This window comes from Zootoca vivipara, chromosome 11, assembly GCF_965207765.1.
Source record: "Zootoca vivipara chromosome 11, rZooViv2.hap1.1, whole genome shotgun sequence".
Lineage (NCBI taxonomy): Eukaryota > Metazoa > Chordata > Lepidosauria > Squamata > Lacertidae > Zootoca > Zootoca vivipara.
In genome coordinates, this window is record NC_142594.1 from 27,136,174 (window position 1) to 27,160,029 (window position 23,856).

General features: G+C 41.6%; 1 protein-coding gene across 2 annotated transcripts in view; it reads left to right on the forward strand.

Annotated features, from left to right (window-relative positions):
- Positions 1-23,856, forward strand: part of AGMO (alkylglycerol monooxygenase) — a 121,928-nt gene that overhangs the window by 11,138 nt on the left and 86,934 nt on the right. The gene's annotated exons all lie outside the window — the stretch shown is intronic.

Here is a 23,856-nt window from a genome sequence, read left to right on the forward strand (position 1 = left end):
CTGTCATCCTGTCACTCAGGACCAGAGTAATTGTAGGCAGAGTATTTATTATTATTATTTATTTATTTATACCCTGCCCATCAGGCTGGGTTTCCCCCCCACTCTGGGTGGCTTCCAACAAATATCAAAATACATTAAAATATCACAGATTAAAAACTTCCCTAAACAGGGCTGCCTTTAGGTGTTTTCTAAATGTCAGGTAGTTGTCTATCTCCTTGACCTCCAATGGCAGGGCAGTTCCACAGGGCGGGTGCCACTACCGAAAAGGCCCTCTGCCTGGTTCCCTATAGCTTTGCTTCTCGCAGTGAGGGAACCGCCAGAAGGCCCTCAGTGCTGGATCTCAGTGTCTGGGCTAAACGATGGGGGTGGAGACGCTCCTTCAGGGTGACTCTGTCGGGCAATAGACACTGGGGAGAAGTAGTGACAACAGTCTACCTCTGCTACGCCCCCTCAGCATGTTTGCAGGCTGTTTTCACTCTCCTGAACTGATAGTGATGCTGCTTGTCTTGCAGGCACCCCCAAACTCGGCCCTCCAGATGTTTTGGGTCTACACTTCCCATCATCCCTGACCACTGGTCCTGTTAGCTAGGTATGATGAAAGTTGTAATACCTAAACATCTGGAGGGCTGAGTTTGGGGGTGTCTGTTCCAATGCATTACAGACAGTACCATTGGAACAGGAAAGTTGAGAGGCAGGCAGCCCTGGCTACAAATGTCAGATGCCAGAAGGCATATGTGTGCATTGTTCTGCTCCTATTACACATGCTGGTCTTGCTGCTGCTGCATTTGTTTGAGGAATGGTGAAATGAAGTGAGATGTTCAAGGACAGAGCTTTGTGTCCCTCAGCTGTCTTCAGCTGCAGTAGAGGATGTTCTCCTTTCCATAGCGTTAGAAGTATGATTCACATACCAGTCCATTTCATGTTTCCATTTCAGTTCATGGAATGGAAGGGACATTAGTTTTTTTTAGGCAGCAAAATGTTTTGGGCTAGACATGACTGGATGTAGGCAAGTAGACTGAAACCTCAGAGGCAAGACACAGGCAGGCCAGAAGCTGCGAATTATAAGGTTTGTCTATGTGAGTGAACTACTGCGAAGAATAACCAAGTGTAGCTGTTCGCATCTAGGGCAATCCATCAGGTCAGGGGCTATCCTCCATTCAGAGGGGTTTGGTTCCCTTTACTCGGAGAGTTCGATTGGGTCTTTGATTTGGGGGAACACTGGGCCATCGCTGTAGGGGATAGTTCAAGGCCTTCTAGCGGGAGAAAGCGATTGTAGGTTTCCACCTCAGCATGGGCCACTGTGAAGATAAGGACTTCACTTGTATGGAAAATCACTATATTTTGTGAAACTCCCCTAAATTGTTGCATTATCTTTATTTACTTGATTAAAATGCACCAGTAAAAAGTTTCAAAAATGTATTGGCATTTCCCTAAGAGTGAAGCCAGATGTAATCTTATGAGAGCAGCGTGGCCTGTGTGGGAGTGTGTTCAATTTGAAGGTTTATTTCTTTTCTTGAGTTAGGTAGCTGGGGTGCCCATTATGCTTCTGGTTGCCTGGTACCCACGCTGTTGCCAAGAAATCTCTTCCCCTTACCTCCATTAATCTTTGGAGCAATTTTGCACTTAAATATTTTCCTCTTTTTAATTAGCAAGGCAAAGATGAATGAACATATATATATACACACACATGAAATTAATTTAAAAATGAGAAAGATTGGCAGCCTTCCTGGAGCATGAAAGGTAGGGGCTAAAACTGAATGGCCATATAAACATTTAATTTGCTGTTATATATGTTTGTATTTTAAATACTAGCAGTCACCTTTAAAGTCCAAAATGGCCTGGGGTGAGGTGGAACATATGAACTTGCATGTAGTTTAAGATTTGCTCTCTGGCTCATCCATTCACAAAGATCTGATTGGTAGTTATCAGAAATGGGGCATTCTCCTTGGTGACATCACAATTGTGAAATTCTCTTCTCATGAAGATCTGACAAACTTTTTGGGGGGGGGGAATCAGGCATTATTTGCTTTTTTTTACCTTGCTTTTTAATACCTCTGTGCATTTCTACTGTCTTATTTGATTTCCAGCATTGTTTAACATGTTTCTTTAAATGTAAGCCATTCCAGAACATTGGTTTGAAAAGGAGGGTATAAATTATTTAATAATTTTAGGCCAACATGCCTAAAAAACGGGACCCAGGTGGCGCTGTGGTTAAACCACTGAGCCTAGGGCTTGCTGATCAGAAGGTCGGCGGTTCGAATCCCTGTGACGGGGTGAGCTCCCGTTGCTTGGTCCCAGCTCCTGCCAACCTAGCAGTTCGAAAGCACGTCAAAATGCAAGTAGATAAATAGGAACCGCTACAGCGGGAAGGTAAATGGCGTTTCCGTGTGCTGCTCTGGTTTCCCAGAAGCGGCTTTGTCATGCTGGCCACATGACCTGGAAGCTATACACCGGCTCCCTCGGCCAATAATGCGAGATGAGCGTGCAACCCCAGAGTTGGTCACGACTGGACCTATGGTCAGGGGACCCTTTACCTTTTTATTTGATTTCCAGCATTGTTTAACATGTTTCTTTAAATGTAAGCCATTCCAGAACATTGGTTTGAAAAGGAGGGTATAAATTATTTAATAATTTTAGGCCAACATGCCTAAAATTTATAGGTGAACCCTTCTGGAGTTAGCGTGAACTTTTGTATTTCCTTCAAATGATAGGAAATAGAGATTTCTATTCAAAGGGGAAACATTATGAAATCCTCAGATGTGTGGAAAACATTGCTGCAGACTTTAAAACCATAAGGACAGGTAGGAAATTATGATGGGCTGTTGAACTGAGTGGAAGGGTGGGGTGGCTCTTGCCGCGGATGAGAACGCTTTTGATGGAAAAAGGAATGGGGTCAGAATCAGGCTAGAACAATGCTGGGAGGGTTTTTGAATTAAGCAGCAGAGGAAGGAGGTGATCGGACATACAGCAATCCTATGGGGAGGAACTCCAGACTTCATTTAGAGAGAGGGGTGGGTGGGAGACGAGGAAGTGCATGGGAGATGAGACAATGCTAAGGGGAGGGAATATTCATCATAAGGGGTAGCCAAATTCTTTGTGTGGGTGTGAGAGAGATGGGGAATATTTTTCATCAACAACAACATTAACTGTATTGGCAGCACTAAGATGTCCATGACTTCCATTATGAAAAGCTATTAAAGTACGTCTCATACTGAGCACATAATCCTATCCACCAAATTTGCATTGACAGAGAGGAAAAGAAAATCTGTTCACTTTTGTTGGGGGCGGGGGAACAACTGCCCTTGAAGAGAACACTGTTGAACTCCTATTTTAAAATTATAATTAGACCATTTCATTGCAAGCAATACGATTTTTAAGGTTCAAACTACATGTGACACTCGGTTGCATGATTCTTTCCCCAGATGATTTGTTTCTTTAATGCAAAGCAGCCTTGGAGGAGGCTGCAATCAAGAGCAGGGAGAACAGTAGGGGGGTTGTTTTAACTCCTATCCTTCCTGCCATTAGTCTGCTGAAAATCCTCCCCCCAGCTGCTTTCCCACCTGTGGGGAGAAAAGAGATTAGGTCCTGTCAGGGAAAGAAGCACACAACTATGCAGTGACAGGATGCATGCATGGTTCATTCTGAAACAGCCTGCTCACTACTACACTGGATGGGTGCCAATTCAGCAAGGTACAAGAATCTCGTGCCGTAATAGCCACACAGAATAGAGAATTGTCATATTTACACTATGGCTGAGGAAACTCTCCAGTTATGTTCTCCAGAAGTGTTCTATTTTGGGCAGTTGTATAGGTAGAGGACCACTGTCTTGCTAGTGATTAAACTAGCAAGCAAAGTGGGAAAACAGCAGTGAAAAGGAGGTTTTTAGTCAGTTTGGGGCATCCAGCACCATGTGAGATTGGCAAGATACAGTAATGGCTACTTGTGTTTTGCAAACTTTCAAAGGACGCAGGAGAGCAATGCCCTTTAATGACAAGCCATTCCATGTGAAGCTGTTGAAGAGCAGCAATGTAAACTAAAATTAATGTTACACTAAACGGAACTTTTTTTTGTAATTTGCTTTCAGCTAAAAAACCCCCAAACAAACCAGAAAAGAGACTTTGAACATGTGAGCCATTGTGAAAAACCTTAATGTGCAACCCTACACCCTAAACCTTAATAGATGGCTTTTCAAATTTTAGCAGACCCAACTATTTTAACTTTCCTAATTCTGAGGCTTTTAAAAAAGGTGGGAAAGCTTTCTGTAGAGGGTGGCAGTATAAGGTTTCTCATCTACTGTAGTTACCTTGTTAGTCTTGCGTAACTTTTGCTTGGTTAGATACAAATACAGTATGTGATGCCTTTCCCCAGTGACTAAACATTTTTATTTTAAAGGTGCCAAAATGCTTTTTAGTTCAAGAATGGCAGTGTTTTCCCCAGGATACTGGAGTGTTTGTTAGGTGATACAAAAATAAAAATGGATAAAACAGATTTATTCCTCTGCACTATTCACTTTTTTTTAAAAAAAAAATAGCCAGTAGAATGAATAGACCCATTCTGGTGTTTTCAGAATTGGTCTAAGGCCTATTGTTATGTTTCACCATATGAATTGGATGAACTAATCTTCCCCCAGTTGCCTGTGAGCAAATAAACTTTTGCAACATTACTGAGGAAAATTTCTAACCCGTATGTGATGCTGTTAAAAGTCAACTTTTATTTGGGTATATCTGAATTTCCCAACCTGTAAGCCTCCTGATTTGTTAGGCTGCATTCATAGGTCACATTTTCTGATCCTCTAATGTTCAGAAATTTAAACCATAGTTTGAAAGATTGGGAACAAGCACTGTACTTATGTGCTTCCCCCCCTTCCCTCCTTTTATGTGCTAAGCTTGATAGAATACTTTCTGGTTTGATCAAACCTCAATCTGTCATTATGTCTGGCAAGTTGCGATAAGAGTGAGTCTTCCAAACTAGGGTTGCACATGAGAAGCTCCATGTTGGGCAAAAGATTCTTGCATTGCAGAGCGCTGGACTAAATGACCCTTGTGGTCCCTCCTAACTCTAAAAAGGTAAAGGACCCCTGGCAGTTAACTCCAGTCGTGAACAACTCTGGGGTTGCGGCGCTCATCTCGTTTTACTGGCCGAGGGAGCCGACGTTTGTCTACAGACAGTTTTTTCCGGGTCATGTGGCCAGCGTGACTAAGCCACTTCTGGCGCAATGGAACACCGAAACCAGAGCAGCGCACAGAAATGCCGTTTACCTTCCCGCCAGAGCGTTACCTATTTATCTACTTACACTTTGACGTGCTTTCGAACTGCTAGATTGGCAGGAGCTGGGACCGAACAATGGGAGCTCACCCTGTCGCGGGGATTTGAACCGCTGACCTTCCGATCGGCAATCCCAAGGCTCAGTGTTTTACACCACAGTGCCACCCGCGTCCCCCTCTCTACAGTTCTATAATTCTGTGATTTGGAGAGAAACACTCAAACCGTGAGGGCAGCATAAGCTGCTGTTTCAAGTGGTGGCAAAGTCGGCCTCCCACTTGGTATTTTTGGTTCTGCTTTGTTTTTAAATAAAATAAATTCTTGGCCATTTAATCTTCCCCCACCAGAACATTTGGAAAATTCACTCTGCTAAAGTTGTGCTTTACAGGGGAATGGTGGACCCCAGAAGTGTGTGTTTGAGGGAGGAGATAATTTAAGCCTGATTTAAAATAATGTAACCTTTATTTTAAAAAGTGGCATTAGTATCTGAATTGTCTGTGCTGGACTTTAAAACTTAGCTACATAATAAAATCAAATGCATCAGTTGTATGGCCCTTGTAGTTTAAATGCATCAAGTTAAACCACAATAAGAAGACTTCAGACTACTTATATTTATACTTACTGGCATCCTAGGGAAAAAGGTAAAGTTCAGTTTATAAAACCTGGGCAAATAAGGATGTAACTTTTTCTTTTCTCCCTTGGGCTGAATCTCAGCTGAAATAACTGACAATTTCTGGACTTGCAGGAGGAAATGATGAGCTAAGATAAATATCCAGATGTTTTCTGGCCAGATGGATAATGTTACATTGTGGAAGACAATGGTATACCTGTGTCTCCTGACAGGAAGTTGTAAACACACACAACCTTTTTTTTTATCTCTGTAGTCTTGATGAAAGTTTGTCTCACTTTTTTAAAATATAGGTGTGCAAATTTTTATAACTGAACCTACCATGGTTCCAAATAAGAAATCCTTGCAGTATGGAGGCACAGTCTTGAAATGGTGATTGCATCCGTCGAAGCTAATTTAACGCTCTCTGTGCATTGTTTTCAGTTCACTGGAGACTTGGCTTCCAGAAGTGCTTTTCCAGCATTAGGAAATAGGTGTGCCATCTCTCCCCTTGCTTCCTAGGGTCTATTCTCATGTTTCAGGTTATTTATGTCCCAAACTGCAAACCTTGACTTCTCACCTGTCCATGCCAATTCAGCCCCCCCCCCATTTGTTTGGTTACATTTCAATCAAATTATTGGAAGTAATATTAAAAAGTAATGGTTTGTATCCAAAATTAGTCATACTCATCATAGACCCATTGAAATGAATGAGCATAACTAATTTAGGTCCATTGATTTCAGTAGGTCTACTATAAGGTAATAGTGGACTACAACCCTATGTAAATTATTCAGCAGTGTAAACTCATATTAACTATAGCTTCTCAACTCCTAGAGAGCCACATATCCTGGTTTTTCATGTAGATTGGATGCATCCAGAAGGTAGAAAATAGTGTTGAGGTGAAATGGAGGGTGTTTTTAACAAAAAACAATCACTTTAGACCAGGCATCCCCAAACTGCGGCCCTCCAGATGTTTTGGCCTACAACTCCCTTGATCCCTAGCTAACAGGACCAGTGGTTGGGGAGGATGGGAACTGTAGTCCAAAACATCTGGAGGGCCGAAGTTTGGGGGTGCCTGCTTTAGACCCTTAAACAAGCACCCATTTTTAGTTAATTTCATGAAGTGGCTATGAATAGGATGAAGGTGTATGTCTGTGCAGATTAAGGGCTCTGTTTTCTGCCATCAGTCTGTCTTGATTTTCTGACATCAGGGATAGCCTTAGCTCAGTTGCAGAGCCATCTGCTCTGCCCGTCTTTAGCAAAGATCCACCCAGCGACCCCAAATTAACTTTTATTGAGCTTTTTTTTGGTAGGGGGAAGCTGTTGACCTTTTTTTTAGGGGGGGGCGAACTCAAAGCTGTTGAGCTTTTTTGGAGAGAGGAAATCCCGCACCTGTAACAATGACACAGTTTTTGTTTCCTGACACATCGGCAATATTTGATGCTACAGAGTAACAGAGGAGGGGGCGGGGACTTTCACTCCATTGCTTTTCACTGCCACCGAATGAGAGGTATACAGAATTTGCTGCCCAGGTGCCGCACACCCCTTGCACCCCCAGGTAAAGATGGCCCTGGCAGAAGGTCCCAGATTCAATCCCTGGTATCATCAGGTAGGGCTGGGAGAGACCGCCGTTTGAAATATCACTGCTAGTCAGAACTCAGCTAGATGGACCAGTGGTCCAATTCAGTACAAGGCATCTGCCTGTGTTGCTATGGTTACACGATTTAGTGATGTCATGCTGGGTATGATAACCCTGATTGACTGGAATTGCATAGTCAGCAAGGAGGAGGAGGGGATTTTAAATATTGGTGCCAAAACAGCGGCTGATTGAGGCTGTAGATGACAAGGAGCAAGGGATAGATGGAATGGTGCTATTTAAAATTGAATTATGTTTATAAACCACTTAGAGATTTATTTTTGTTACAACTTAGCAGTATCCAATTTCTGTTAAATAAATATAAATAAATAAATAGGAAAAAAACCAAACAAACTTAGTACAGCGCTGAAGAAGCTTAAAAATCCTAGGGACAGAATTTTCATGTCCCCCTCTAAATTGTTTTATGGATAGGTCTGTAGAAAGCTTTTTTTAAAAAATAGGGAGTTTCCAGCTCTTTAAAATGTGGAGCTATTTAGCTATTTTAATGGTTAAAGGCATGAGCACTTGCAATTGTGCAAAGTGGCCTGTTTGCTCCATTTGTCCTGTCACTTTGTATTCAACCATCTCTCCCATGGGATTGAAGAGATATATCATCCTAAATCAAATTAAAAGGTGTTTCAGTTTGCTATTCTGAGCCACGTAGAAAAGTGTTGTTCATCTGTTGCTAGTGAATGAGCATTGTGCCTCCAAAATGCTGATGCAAATACGATGCTGCACCATTGAAAGAAAAGAGATGGGGAAATTCAAGAGGAGGGGAAGGAAGAGAGAAGGTGTAGGAACCTAAACAGTGCTTCTGATTCCCTTATCAGAATTAGATTGGGCAACATTATGCCTGCAGTAGTCCTGGGTCACTGATTCCTACTACGGTAGTTTCACATCCTCCATTTTCTTCTTTTTATCCCATTCTTCTTTTCCTGTAATCACAGGAGGATTGCAACATGTAGTCTAGGAAATCTTGACTCTTGAATTGTTATCTGCTAACCAATAAAACAAGCACTATTTTGTGTCTGGTTTCCCACCACCTGTATTCTTGGAAGAGAAGCTAGGTATCATAAAAGCAGAATATGTATTATAGTTGTATATACAGTGCATTGGATTTTGAGATTCTTTGCAGATTCCCTGATGCTTCTGTTAAACATGTTAAAAGTTGGGGGGGGATTGAGTCTCCCCACTCCCACAAAGCTACATTCTAGACAATATCTGTAGATCAAAACGTATTTTAAAAATAATAAATCATACATAAAATTGGTACTTGGTCAATAGAAGGTTATTATTCATATTACTTTTGTTTATCCCACATTTTGATAATACGGTATCTTGACTGATACCATCTTACTTGATAGTATACTATATTTCACCCATCTAACAGAAGACATTTCCATATTAAGTATGGAATCACAGGATCATTTGTTTGTATGAATGTATGTATGCACTACTCATATGTCCTTTCCCAAGACTAGCATGTACCAATGTAAAAATATTTTTTTAACCTGCACTTTCATTACAGCAGATAACTGTGTTTTTAAACCCATTATAAATTGGTGGAAACAATGTTTCCCATTGAGTAAAGCATTTAGATTAGTTCTGAGCTCTAATTATGGGCATACACTTTACTTCCTTTGACTTCCTTAGGATTGTATAAAGTACAAAAGTTGATCTAGCAACTGATTACAGTATGAAACATAGATGGTGTAATTCACAGAATCATATCAACACACAATAATAAAGGTCTCCCTTTATAGAGAGCCCCTCAAGATCTACATATGATTCTATCCTAAACAGCCATGTTATTAGAGCTTATTATTAAAAGAGATGCATATAAGGCATCTGGCAGTATCGATTTTAAGGCTTTAGTGCACAATAGCACCAGGAATCTAAAATTAAAACTGTTATTAGAAGCAGTTGAAAGGATGCACTGAGCTGAAGCTGTGCCTTGCAATCTTGGCTATTGTTATATTATTGCAGAGTCCCACAGGCAAGCCTAACATGAACAGTACAGAAACTTCACATCCTGGCTCTTTTGATTCTTTTGTCCGCCCTCCAACCTGCACGGCCAGGAACCTTCAGTTGAGAAAGATTTATGAAGCCCTCACTAACAGGGTCAACCCTGTTATATCATCAGAGGGATCCTTCTTAAAAATAATAACATCCATCCACAGCTCTGTAGGGTGGCCTTTCTTGGCATCAGCATTTTGTGTTTGTCTTAACAATCTGTGCACACAAAAGCTCACCCCCACTCCCTTAACTCCAGTGAGAATGTCTATCAATTCTGTTAGGCACAGTAGCTCAGGTTCTTGTTATCTGTCAGCCCTGTGTCATCTGAGGTAACTGATATGTCGGAGAGGTGCTGTAAACTTCAAAGGGGTAGAATTGTGCATTCTGAGGAGACATGCTTAGATTTAGAGGTTTCCACATCAGAAAATATAAACAGAAGGAACCAACCACTTAAGAAAAGAATTTATCTCTCACACTTAAAAACCACTCCTGCAAATAAGCATGTTATAGTTAGCGTACATTGCAGACATTCCAAATTGCCGAACAAGCTTAAATATTCACAGATGTACTACAAGACAGAAGTATTTTTAAGATAGATAATATGTAAATGATGGATCATCTCTCTCACAGTGACCTTTCTTGCAGTTCAAGCTTAATCGTTCAGCTGAACTAATCAAAATGCGTTGTTGTTCATAAGAATGACAAAATAAATGAGGATATTATGTTTTCGTATTGCTCCCTCATAGACAATGGCCTTTTATTTACTGTGATTTCATAAACTGCTTCTTTGCAGTCAGCCTTTCAAACTAATTATGTCTCCTGTGTTGGGAGTTTAAACAAAAGAGAATATATTCCTGGGTACTTAGCCAGGGATTTTTGGAGAGTTAATACTCCCACTCTTCTTTGTCAAGTGCCATGGGGATTTCTAACATCCGCACAAAAGACAGGAACTTGGTTTTATGCCTTAAAAAGTGGATGGATTTTTTTCCACCACATAATCTGTACTGCAATTACCAATAAAAAAAGTAATATTTAAGTACTATAAACTGAACAATCTGCAAGCAGGTCTCTCTTTTTTTAAGTAAGACATAAACCCTGAAGTAAAAAAAATGAAGAAGAAAAAAGACACAGGGAATTTACATCAAGTTTCACAGTGAATATAGAAATCACCAGAATGGGTAGATGGCCAGGTCCTAAAGGCTATAAGAAAGGGCAGGGGAAGTGTATATGTTTTTGAAGCCCAATCCCTTAAGCATTGTAGGCCATGTTATGTTCTTTCTGCTGTGTGTTCTGTGGCTTCTGCAGAGTGTGCACCTGAATGAAAGCTCAATGGGTGTTCTGGGGCACATACCTTATTGGCAAGTATATCATGCCAGTCACGCTGATCTGTGAGCTGGGCCCCATGAACTTTAGCCTTTAGCTTGCCAAAAGGACACTAGTCCTTTGTGATGGGTGTGAGTGCATTTTGTGGTAATTGTCGATTTCTGTCCTCCTTTCCTACCGTAATTCAGTTTGTCTTTATGCAGGTCTTTCGTATTACTCTTCATGTTCTCAACTGAGAAACCAACTTCTGGAAATGCACCAAAGTTTTAACAATGTATCAGGAAGGATTCTGTAATCCATTTGCTTTTGTTTTTATTTTTGACTCTTCACTCACTTTGCAAATGTGTGAATGTGAAGAGCATTTTATGTATGCAAGTATAATGACAGTTTAATTTATTTAGCTTTTTCTTTTTCTTTTTAGTCCTGGTGGTTGTCTTTTGAATGACTTAGGACCAAACTAGATAAAAAGTGATGTGGAATCGCATGTTGTGTATCTTGGTGGGTTTTTTAAAGTGTTTTTTCTTCTTCATTTATACAGGTGAGCTATTAGGTGCCAATAAAAGCTCGAGGAGCTATTTTCATTGGGAATCTGTTGTGGGGAAAGAATTAAATTTCCGTACCCTGCATATCAAAGTGCTGATCATGCTCCTCTATTGCTGCCATTTAACAGCAGATATGTGAAAAGCATATTTGACATGGTGTCAGGGCACCCCCGCAATATGTGGGGGCAGGGGGCTGTGCGCGCCCCCAATATTGAGGGGGTCTCCAGGCACCCTCCTCGTGCCCCAGTCTCCACCCGGCAGCCCAGGAACTGGGTCAGGGCTGGGAAGAGTGAGGGAGATATTTGCATTCACTCGTCCCAGCCTCTTCCCAGCAGCCCAGGAGCTGCCAAACTGTATTTATGCTTGAAATTTTTAAAGCAGGGATCTGCAGCAGTAAAAATTAAATATAGATGCAAGAAATAATAATAATTACCATACTGAAAAGACCCAATAAATATGTGCTACTGAGTGTCTACATTAAGGCTGTTGCATAAGAGCTAGAGCATAAGTTGTGTTTACTATGGGGAAACCGCTGAAAACTCTCGATGGAGAGTTTACTGTCAACTTCTAGTGGGGACCTTGAGATTCTCTATGGTACTACTCTGCAGCCTAGGGAGGTGGAATGGAGAACTTTCTCTGAGGAGGACCTCTTAGATGACATTCCTTTTGCATATGTAATGATTAAAACTGACTCCTAAAATGGTTCTTGCTAGTTGCAGTTTTTATAAGTTACTGGTATTAAATTTGCTGTCCAATTAATTTACTTGATAAAAATGTTTTAAAGTCAGTCAATTTTACCAATGAATCAACTAAGCATTTCAGCCCTAATAGGAAGCTATATGTCCACAGGGTTTTTCTGCTGTGTTGCTCATCTTTTAAACAATTAAGCAACCAAGAAGAGCCCTTTATGTTATTTATGCATCTTGTAATCAGACAGACCAGTTAAGCCAAACTGCTTGGATTCATGCTGGTTAGTCCTCTGAAGCCAAAGGGATTAAATCCATTTTTAAACAGATCAGTTTGACTGTGCTAGTAGACTAGATTATGAAACATTAAGTTCTTAAAGCATACCATCTTAGCATAAAGGAAACAATTGAGACTTAAGTAAATAAAATTTTAAAAAACTGATCTCGTGAACCTGGCTTTTAAAATTGGCACAGGACACCAAGCAGCATTGCCATTTGTGTTGACAGTCTGTGATGTGACCAGAGTCCCAAAATCCAGTGGTTGTTTTGCTTGGCTCAGTTGAAGCATCACATTCCTCAGGCTTTTGCACCCCATTGACTGTACTGGTGACAAGATCTTTAAGTCACTCAGCAGACTGAAAGTCAACAGCTATTACACATATTGCTCACATGTGCAAAACTTTACAGTCTGTTTTGTCAAGCATTTCTTTTTTTTCAAGAGCATTTTATTTTTTAAAAAAATAGATAGCAATAAGCAACTTCTTTTATTTCGTGCTTGTTTGTGTCTTTGTTTTAAAATTCATTGTCAGCTAAATAGTTACATCTTGCACTTCTAAAAAAACATTCCAAAGGTGTCTGCTGAGAGAACTCTACTGCTGGAGGAGTCTACTGCTGTATCAATCCAGTTTTAGTATATGTGCTGCTGGAGTGAACATGGACTGCCTTCTTTGGAGTCAACGTCCCTCTCTCAACTCAAAATTCAGGAAGCATGTAACATTTACAATATTCATGTCAGCAGCAGAAAAATATATATAAGAACAATTAACTTGAATTATTTCTTAGCTCTGGAGTAATGTTAAAATTATACAATACTATTAATTTGATGAACATCTCAATTATTTACAAACCATTGTTTGTATGAAAGGAGTTGACAATAATCAGGCCATGACTGCCTTAAATAGGTGGTATTATCTTTGGCAGTGCCAACTACAGTATATGTGAATTACATAATCCAGACATATAATACCAAGTGATGGACTCATCTCCTTCATCTCATAGCATACTTCAAATCACCTAGGTCACGGGTGTCAAACACAAGGCCCGGGGGCCAAATCCGGCCCGCCAGACCTCGTCATGTGGCCCGCCGAGCGCCCCAGCCAGCGGGACCCAGCAGCGGGACCTTGCTGCTGAAGCGCCGCACCGACAAAGCGCCGACAAACAGCTGGGGCCGGGGGGGTAGAAAGGCGGCCAGAGCAGCGCTGCGTGGCGCGCCCCGAGCCACAGCAGGAGAAGGAGTGCCGCACGGAGAGTCCCGAGCCTCTGCGACACAGCAGTGCTCTGTAGCACTTTGAATCCTCCTCCTCCTGCCACGGCTCGGCGCCTGGAAACGGCTGCTGCTGCTGCTGCTGCTGAAGCACAGACAAAGCACCTAGCAGCGCCGTGTGGAGGAGGAGGAGGATTCAAAGTGCTACAGAGCACTGCTGCGTCCCAGAGGCTCGGGACTCTCTGCACGGCGCTGCCGGGCACCGACCCGGCAAGCCGCCACCTCCTCCTCCTCTTGCCTCACCTCCTCCTCCTCCTGCCGCGGCTCAGCCTCATGAACGTGAGCTCAGCAACGGCTCAGCCTCACGAACGTGCAACTCTGAGGCTTTACGCACTTCTCCTAAAACGGACACCCGCTGCCTCACGCTGCACGGGAAATGCTTTTTGCCCCTGGGTCCCTTCGCGCTCTTTTCTGGCGCTGAATCAAGGCGGCAACCCCCCCTTCCCTTTCTTTCTTCCTCTCTCTTGTTCTTATTCTTTCTTTCCCTCTCCTTCCTTCCTTCTTTATCTCTGTCTTCTCTCCTCTTTCTTTTTCTTTCCTTCCTTATTCCTTCTTTCCTACTCTTCTTTCTCTCACCTCTTTCCTTCCTCTCTCCCTCCTGCTGCCTCTTTTCTTTCTTTGTTTCTTCCTTACTTCCTTCCTTCCGTCCTTCCCATCTTTCTTCCTCTCCCTCATTCTTATTCTTTCTTTCCCTCTACTTCCTTCCTTCTTTCTCCCTTTCCGTTTTCTCTCCCTCTTTCTTTTTCTTTTATTCTTTATTCCCTTCCTTATCCCCTACTCTTCTTTCTCTCCCCTCTTTCCTTCCTTCCTCTCACCCTACCACTCCCTCTTTTCTTCCTTCCTTCCTCCCTCCCTCCCCTCCCTCTCCTCAGAAACATAGGATGCTGCTTTATACTTCTGGCCCTTAAACCCTGGAACCAGGAGAGGAGCTCCAGTGAGTCAACCTCAGTCAGTCCCTTTGGTGAAGGGTGGTGGCTCACTGGCAGAACATCTGTCCTGCATGCAGAAGGACCCCAGCATCTCCAGGTACTAGTAGCTCTGCAAAGGTCCTGCATGAAACCCTAGCAAGCCTCCACCACCCAGTGCAGTTACCAAAAATCATTTTTCAATAAATTGTACAATAATTTTACATTTGAATATCTACTTGCCATTATTCTGACTATGTTTCTGCTTTCAGAGCTAGTTATTACTTACATTATTACAAAAAACAGTAATAATTGAATGCAGTGACAATAATTTATGATAATAAAGAGTGGACACATAGTCCTACAGATACAACCGGCCCTTTGAGGGTGACCAAACTGCTGATGCGGCCCCCAATGAATTTGAGTTTGACACCCCTAACCTAGGTGATGATTTGCACCTCTATGTAGAAACTTGTTTGAATGAATAAATTATTCTTACTAGACTGAGACACTTGACAACACAGCTGCTTTTAGAAAACACATGTGTGTACTATATGTACATTACTAATTGCATATTATAATTATAATTATTACTATTTGTTAAATTTGTATACCGCCCTTCATCAGAAGATGAACCAGGGTGGTTCACAACAGATAAATACAAAATGAGAATACAAAATACATAATAAAAACAAAAACAAGAAGAAACCAATAACACCTCTTCAATGAACACTTTATAAAAGCCATATAATGTTAATCAGCCAAACGCCTGGTTGAAGAGAAACATTCTCACCTGGCACCTAAATATGTGTAATGAAGGCAGCAGGCCTCTCCCTGGGGAGAGCATTCCACAAATGGGGAGCCACTACAGAAGAGGCCGTTCTCATGTTGCTACTCTCTGACTTCTTGTGGAGCAGGCACACAAAGAAGGGATGATGATTGCAAAGTCCAGGTTGGTGTCTATGGGAAGAGGCAGTCCTTGATGTATTGTGGTCCTGAGCCACTTAGGGGTTTATAGGTCAAAACCAGCACTTTGAATTGGGCCTGGAAACTAAGTTGCAGCCAGTGCAGTTGGGCAAGGATCGGTGCAATATGCTCAAATCACCTTGCTCTGGTGGGAAACCAGACAGCCTAATTCTGCACCAGCTGAAGATTCCAAACCATCTTCAGAGGCAGCCCTACGTGAGGTTATCAGAGCATAGACAACACAACAGTAGTTAGGCTATCCTTGCTCAGAGAGCAACACAGCTGAGCGACCAGTCGAAGCTGATGGATGCATAGTCTTGGCAAAAAGAGTCATATGATGACTTTTTTCCTCATAGGTGAAAAAGGTATTTGTGGTAGAACAGTTAATATTAAAACCTTTGACCATTAATCAAAGTGAAGGCAGTAGAACTTCCTATGGTAAATCTAGGGCAATTGTTTATTTGCCTACCTGAATGTTCAATATTATTTGTATATGTTTTTCCAAAAGGCACGTGCTGGCAAAGTGCCAATTTACCAGCTTTTCTCTTGTGACAAGTAATTAAACATTATACTGGTTATTACTAGGTATATTTATCTTTCCTTCACTAGAATTGGGCCATTTGTCTTCTGAAAGGGGCAGCGCCTGCACATTTTTCTAAGTGACATTTTTTAATTACCAGTCCAACATTTTCCACCCCACCCTGGGTGTTGTCCCCCCCCCCAGAAGTATGTTCTGTGACTTTAGTGGCATTCCTTTTCAAGAAAAGTGAGCATCATATTGCAGACTGAATATGAACTCTGAGCAAGGAGGTTTATGCTTCAAATCTTTCATCAGCTGTGAATTTGCTGAATGCCCCTAGACAGTTTTGACATCATGTCAAACAATAGTTAAGGAAGATTAACTATGGTTTTGTGTGTTACCTGAATTGACAAAACATAATTTAAAATCACTGCCGCTGCTGCTCCTTCAGGGACCACTGCACCTAAATTGCTGACCAGACAGAAAGTGATAACTAACTAGCAGCTTCCATGGTCTACCTTAGAAGTTCACACCGTGGTTTGGGTTGTAAGCTATGGTTAGTACAAACTATGGCTTGGTGTGATACCTGAATTGAGCCACTGTCTCTGACTGTCAGGAACTGTCAGGGTTCTGTGGAGTGGGTGGAAGAGGTAGTGGGGTCAGAGGCTGATACAGGCACACCGACAACTTCAGTGTAGGAGAAGTTGCAGGTTGATTGCACTCACACTACCAGACAAGCATACTTAAGTTTGGGGTGTAGGCATGGCCACCTGTTGCTCCTAAAGTCCAGCTCAGCGCACAAGCCTAAGGAGGGGTGGCAGCTACCTAGCCACTAGAAGCATGTATGCGTGTCTTCAGTGCATCTCAGGAGCTGCTGTAAGTTCATACATTGTCAATAAGGAATTAAACCGCTGGTCATTTTACCTCCATGGGCTTGGTGTGCTCAGTACACTGGCTCAGTCTTAATACATTTAAATTTAGTAATGGAGATAATACTTACCTACCTCACCGGGTTGTTGCGGAGATTTTGAAGTCTGTGTCTGTGTCTGTGATTCTCTCTTGGACATTCACAAACAATAATAAAAATATAGGATGATTAATGGTAACAGGATAGATTATACTGTTAATTGTTTTAGCTGCAATGCTAGACAGCTGTAGCAAGGTAGGGGTGTGTCTTCATAAAGTGAGAAATAACTATTGAAAATCTCTGACTGTCATCAATCACCTTGTGGAGTGGGGAAAGGGCTTTTTCAAACTAGCATGCTGGTTCAGCTGGCTTGTCTGCTTGCGTACCTGTTTTTCCCTAGTCTGCCTTATACCTATCTAAAACCTGTTTCTTGAAGCACTCTGTGCCTGCTGTGTGCTAACTGTCTTACGCTGCTATCTGATTAGCATTCTAGGAATGGCCATGGAACAGGAGGGATAGAAAATGTGAGGGGTGACAGGGGATGAAACAGACATAGGAAAGATTTCTTGAAAACTTGGCATTTTGTTTTCATTTGGGAGTAGAGCAAACTTGGCATTTTGTTTTCTTTTGGGAGTAGAGCAATCCCTTATTTGCCTTTAAAATTATGAGAGATTATAAGCCTCCCTTCAGTTTAAGGCCACTGGCCAGCATACACTTTTTAAAAAATGCAGCGCAGGAAACTTCAGCGATAAAATAGCAACATCCATTTGGTAAACCTTGACATGAACCATAGAACAATTAAAATGAACTAATTTTCTTGAAATGCTGGGGATTTGTTTGTTTTTTAAGACTTTGTCCAGTGCCAAGTGGGTATCAAAGCAGAAACTGGGCAAGCTTCTCAGGAAGGTAATTCCGAATGAGTGCACCACAAGCAAGGAAGTCCTCATAACACCAGTTAATTTTCTTGGTGGAACAATAAAATGCATTTAAATATTTTGCAAGAAAAAAGTGAACTGAAGGGTTGTCTGGGCTGTCTCATTGTCCCCAAATTTTTCTCAGCTGTTCTCTTCTTATATGCTTGGCTGTTATTTTCAGCAAGATGCACAATAGTGAAAGGCACAGAGACTCTTCTGTGAATGTTTTTCTTTTTTCCTCTTAAAATTTTGATGCCTCAGCATCATCTCTTTCTTCTTGGCAGTGCACCACGAGCACCAATCTGTTTATACTCTTCTTCCCAGCCAGTGTAATCGAACCCCCATTATTTTCTTCCTCTGAGAATTGTTAAGTTCATTTGTTTTAACTATTTTTGAATTGGCCTCACTTAGGAACTCACTCTTCTGGGTTGCCCTTGAAGTCTTAAATCCTACTTGAAAGCACCACAAATGAGGCAACCTTCCTGCTTACTTCTTCATCATAGCTGAGAGTTTTGGCTGGACAAAGAATTAAAATGAAGGGGAGCAGGAACATTCTGTGGTATGTGCACTGCAAATATTTTCCTAGCATATTTTATGAACTATTGGCTCCTTAATTTCAACTCTTCTCTCAGCAAGGTAGCCTGAATAGCTCGGCAGGGACATTGCAGTCCTACTAACACATTTAGGTTTGTGTTTTGTGTATCTCGGATCTCCACGTCTCAGCCCAAGAGCCCAGGAATGTTCTTAACCCTAAAATGCATGTTCAGTACTAGACTGTGATTTGAAAATGAAAAGTGTGTGTGTGGAGTGCCTTTCCTACCACTAACACCCATCATTCACCATCTTATTTGTTTAAAACTTATTTATTTAAAACTTTTATAAAATGCTCAATGTTTAAAAAAACTGATTGTTGCTGAACACAGAAACGTAAAATAGTATCGTTAAAACAAAAATATGCATAAAACGCCTGTTTTCAGTATGGTACCACAAGTATAATTTCCCCAGATGACTTAAGTGATCTTACAGGTTTATATAGGGACATGGCAGTCTTTAAGGGCATGATTTCCAAGCATGGCCGATTTAGCACCTGTTACTTTAGAAACTAATACAGTGGCACCTCGCAAGAGGAATGCCCTGCAAGACCAATTTTTTGCAAGACGAATGCGTCTTGCGATCTGATGGTGACTTGCAAGACGAATTCGTTTTGCAAAAAATTCATCTTGCAAATCGTGGTTTCCCATAGGAATTAATTGAAATGTAATTAATGCATTCCCATGGGCAAAAAAAGAAATTTCAATGCATTCCTATGGGAAACTGTGATTCGCAAGACAATTTTTTTGCAAAACGAATTGACTCACAGAACGAATTAAATTCGACTTGCGAGGCATCACTGTAGTTGTTTCTGTGATGTGATGCTGTGTTATGAAGTACAGGCAGCGATCATTTTACGTGGGTCCAATGTGTCCATATTGCGCATGCATACATCACCATGGACCTGGAAGTGGCCCAAAAATGTGGTGGGGCAGGTTTACACACAGTCTATGTATGCGATGACTCTGAATGCACCCCCCCCACAGAAACAGGGAGTTGCCTGTACTAATAATGCTGCTTTGTATATCATGGATATTCACATACAGGTCTTTTCTTCTTCTTCTTCTTTTTACCACCGCGGAGGCTCATGGTCTTTTTGGTTAATGGATTGTCTCTTTAATAGTGATGATATTTCAGTTTGCATAGGAAATGTAGTCATTCTGAAATATGAATAAATATTCAGAATGACACATTCCCATGACTTTGATTTGTATTATAAATGTGCTAATAATATTCTGCTATGGACCAAGGTTCATACAAATTGCTGTGGAATTTTTCCCACACTTGGAAAATGTTGGCCACAGTATTCTTCTAGTATATTAAGCTTTTGGAATTCACTTCTGTTTCCTATTTCACAAACATTAGTCAAGTTTTAAAAGAGATAAGAGTGGAAATAGTGTGCAAAGATTCAGTTGAAGCAGCCACGAGAAAATGATGGATAGATACTGTGTAAGGTTATTATTTTGTGTGCTGCATGGTACACCAAACAAGGTAAAGGTAAAGGACCCCTGGACAGTTACTGTAAGTCCAGTCAAAGGTGACTATGGGGTGTAGCGCTCATCTCTCTCTTCAGGCCAAGGGAGCAGTGTTTGTTCACAGACAGCTTTCCGGGTCATGTGGCCAGCATGACTAAACCACTACTGGCACATGGAGGACTGTGACGAGTGTCAGAGTGCACAGAAATGAAATTTACCTTCCTGCCACAGCGGTACCTATTTATCTACTTGCACTGGTATGCTTTTGAACTGCTAGGTTAGTAGAAGCTGGGACAGAGCAACAGGAGCTCATCCCATTGCGCAGATTCAAACTGCCAACCTTCCAATTGGCAAGCCTAAGAGGCTCAGTGGTTTGGACCACAGCACCACCCATGTCCCACACCAAACAACACTGATACAGCTTGAGGAAATAAAGTTGTAAATGCATGATGCCTTTGCGTTCATGATGGAATGGTGTTTCCAAAGAAGTGTTATTTTGAGTGGATAGGGAAATGTACAGTACTGAAAATAATAGGTCTCCGAAATAATCATTGCAATTTCTTCATAGCATGGGTTAGTCCCAGATGCATTACAAGCCATCCTTATAAGTACAGATGTGTGGTGAATATGCAGAGCAGTTCTAACCTCCAATTCAGCCCACTGGAGGGAGTTAGGATGTGGCAGAGGCTTCGCTTTGCAAATAGGGGATCTCACTTTTCCAGTGATGGGTGCTCAGCTTCTTCAGCTTCTAGAAATTAGCCTGATCAGTCCTCTCTCCTGTACCAGCCTGTACTGGCATGCTGAAAATCAGCAGTTTCACTGCCCCTTCTCCCAGAGGCATACATAGGCTTTCCAGCACCCTTGGCAAGGAGCTGTATTGGTGATTCTGAAGAATCTATGGACAAGAAACTCAAAAAGTTAGCTTTTTGTTTATTTTCACAGGCTCCTAGGCACTAAGAGCCACAGTGGTGGTGCAATTTTTCTGCCCCCCCCCTGGGTCTGCACCCTTCACTGGGGTCAACCTAGCCAACCCATAAATTCACCCCTGTCTTTCTCCTCCTACCCTGGCTGATATGAGTGGTAGGACTGGCTCTGTCACTCTGCTCAGTTCCACTGCTCCTGGCCAGAAATAAGGATTCTAAGATAGCAATGCAATCCTATGCATGCTTACTTGGAAGTAAATCACACTGTTTTCAGTGGGGCTTAGTCCCAGGGAAGTATGCACAGGATTGCATTCCTAACGGTTGGATCAAATAGCTTATAATAAGCTGTTTAAGGAGGGTATTTTCTATTTTCTGTCTTTAGGTAATGCCTATAGAATGACTAGAACTAAAATCTGCCAAATATCCTACCAATTACAGTAATTGATTGTGTATGTGGTCAAAATCAATGGGGGGTTGTACCCTCACTTTCCCCTCCAGAAACAGGGCATCCCGTTAAAGGGATCCATGAAGGAGTTGCTTCTGTTCATTTGCCCAGATGATGGCTTGGGCTTCAGCGCTTATAGAGGTGGCAATCCCTGCGGGGATTCCCCTATTTGATGTAAGTCATAGGAATCCCTGCTGCTGGGTTGAACCTGATGTCATTGCCAGCAGGCGGACAAGAAATAAATGATTACCTATTGCCTATGCCAAACCTCTTCATCTGTAGTCAATAAAGTTGTGGCCTGATTTGATCCCATTCAATGGCATGGTGTCTTATTGGTAGCTCATCTGAGTGGAGGGGTGGGGTGGGACAATGACTAGAACTAAAATCTGCTAAATATCCCACCCAATAATTGATTGTGTATGTGGTCAAAATCAGAGTAGCATCAGATTTATGTGTTGAATGGGAATAAGAGGGAAAAAAGAAACCAGGGAAGCAGGAGGAAGAGGGTTGGATCTGGCACCAATATAGGAAATAAAAAAAGGAAGAAAAATACAATTAAAAATCAAAATGAATATTTATTTTTTATTTTTTTGGGTTTTGTAAACAAGAATAATGCTATACAAATAGGTATACCAAGTTTTCTCATGTCGTATGTATATCACAAAAATAGCATAATGTGGAAAAAAATCTACAACATATGTTTCATTATTTAATGTGATAGCTGTGGCATCTCCTGTCTTCAGCCACATATTCAGATCTGTCGCGGACCACCTGAATAAAGTCCACAGACCACTGGTGGTCCACGGACAATACAGTCTGGGAACCCCTGACTTAGACAAATGTGAAATAATCCTGATACACTTTGTCTGTTGCCTTTTGAAAGATGTTTGGGAGCATATTTTCCTACAGATTTGAAATTGTGACACTTAAGTTAAATTTGCAGCCTTTGTCATCAGTACCCATGACAGATGGACAAATTTCAGCTTGATGGGTAAAGTTGGAGAGTTATGTTTCATGACATTTCTGTGACTCATGTTAGTCATGACTTAATATATTGTATTGAAGAAGCAAAATCCTTTTTATTTTTCATTGCGGAGATATAGTTTGTCTTTGTGTCATATGCAACCTCACCTAAAAAATAAATAAATCAAAGAACACAACCATTTGTGTTATAAGTGTAAGGTTTCTTCTTTCTCTTTTGCAGTGGTGCATTATTTATGTTTTAACTAGAGTACACTTGATAGGAAGTGGAAGTCAGAGCACTGATCTCTTGTAATTTGAGTCAAAAATTGTCAACAGATAAATTAGTTGTAACTTTTCGCAGCTGAATAAGAACATTAAAAATATTGGTAACAGCGAAAGGCCATTTACTATACTTGCCAGTATTATTTCATGTTATTCTAATCTCAAACACCTGCATAGGCTACCTCTTTCCATCTCCACCCCTAGATCCAAAGCACTCAGGTCATCTTTCCTGAACACATTTATAATCATTGGCTTATTCTTGCTGTCTAGGTTGATACTTTAGATGTCATGAGATTTATTGTCATCTGTTAATGGCAATAAAAGTATTCTCAATGCTTCAGGTCTAGTATTTTCTAGGGCAGGACCTGACACACAGTAAGTTAGAGTCCGTAGTCAAAGGATTTATAGGACGGGTTAACAAGATGCAAAAAGGAAACTAGAGAATTCCAATGTGGGAGTAGAAAAGAGAAGAAGTTGAAAACAATAGTGCATTATTTGCCAGGGTTCTCAACGCCCCACTCCCCCCCCCTAAAAAAAAGTTATACACAGGCACACAGAATTTACCATTAAGTAGAAGACTCCATTGGTATATCAGTGCCATTACTTTCATTAGCAGCTGATTATAAAAATGATGGCATTTATGTACATAATGTACAAAATTGGGGAAGGACCACAGTTCACTGGTAGAGCATCTGCTGTCCCAGGTTCATTCCTGGCATCTCCAGGTAGAGACTGGAAAGACTCCTCACCGAAACCATGGAGAGCCACTGCTAGTCAGTGTAGACATTACTGGGCATGATGGATCAATGGTCTGATTCAGGTTAGCCAGAAATCCCTTGCTATCCCTGTCTACTCAGCCATAAAAACTCAGCCATACATCCTGACCATTCGGTCCAGTCGTGACCGACTCTGGGTTTGCGGCGTTCATCTCGCATTATTGGCCGAGGGAGCCGGCGTACAGCTTCTAGGTCATGTGGCCAGCATGCCAAAGCTGCTTCTGGCGAACCAGAGCAGCACATAGAAACACCGTTTACCTTCCCGTTTACCTATTTATCTACTTGCACTTTGACGTGCTTTTGAACTGCTAGGTTGGCAGGAGCAGGGACCCAACAACGGGAGCTCACCCCGTCGCAGGGATTTGAACCACTGACCTTCTGATCGGCAAGCCCTAGGCTCTGTAGTTTAACCCACAGCGCCACTTGCGTCCCCTGCTCAGCCATACATCCCATATAAATCAATGATGCTTCCTTCCAGGTAATTTGGGTTAGGATTCCACCCTTACTGTAACTTCTCTATCAACTTTCCTTTTACCCTCATTTTTGGGAAGTTCTCTCTTTTGAAGTCAAATGT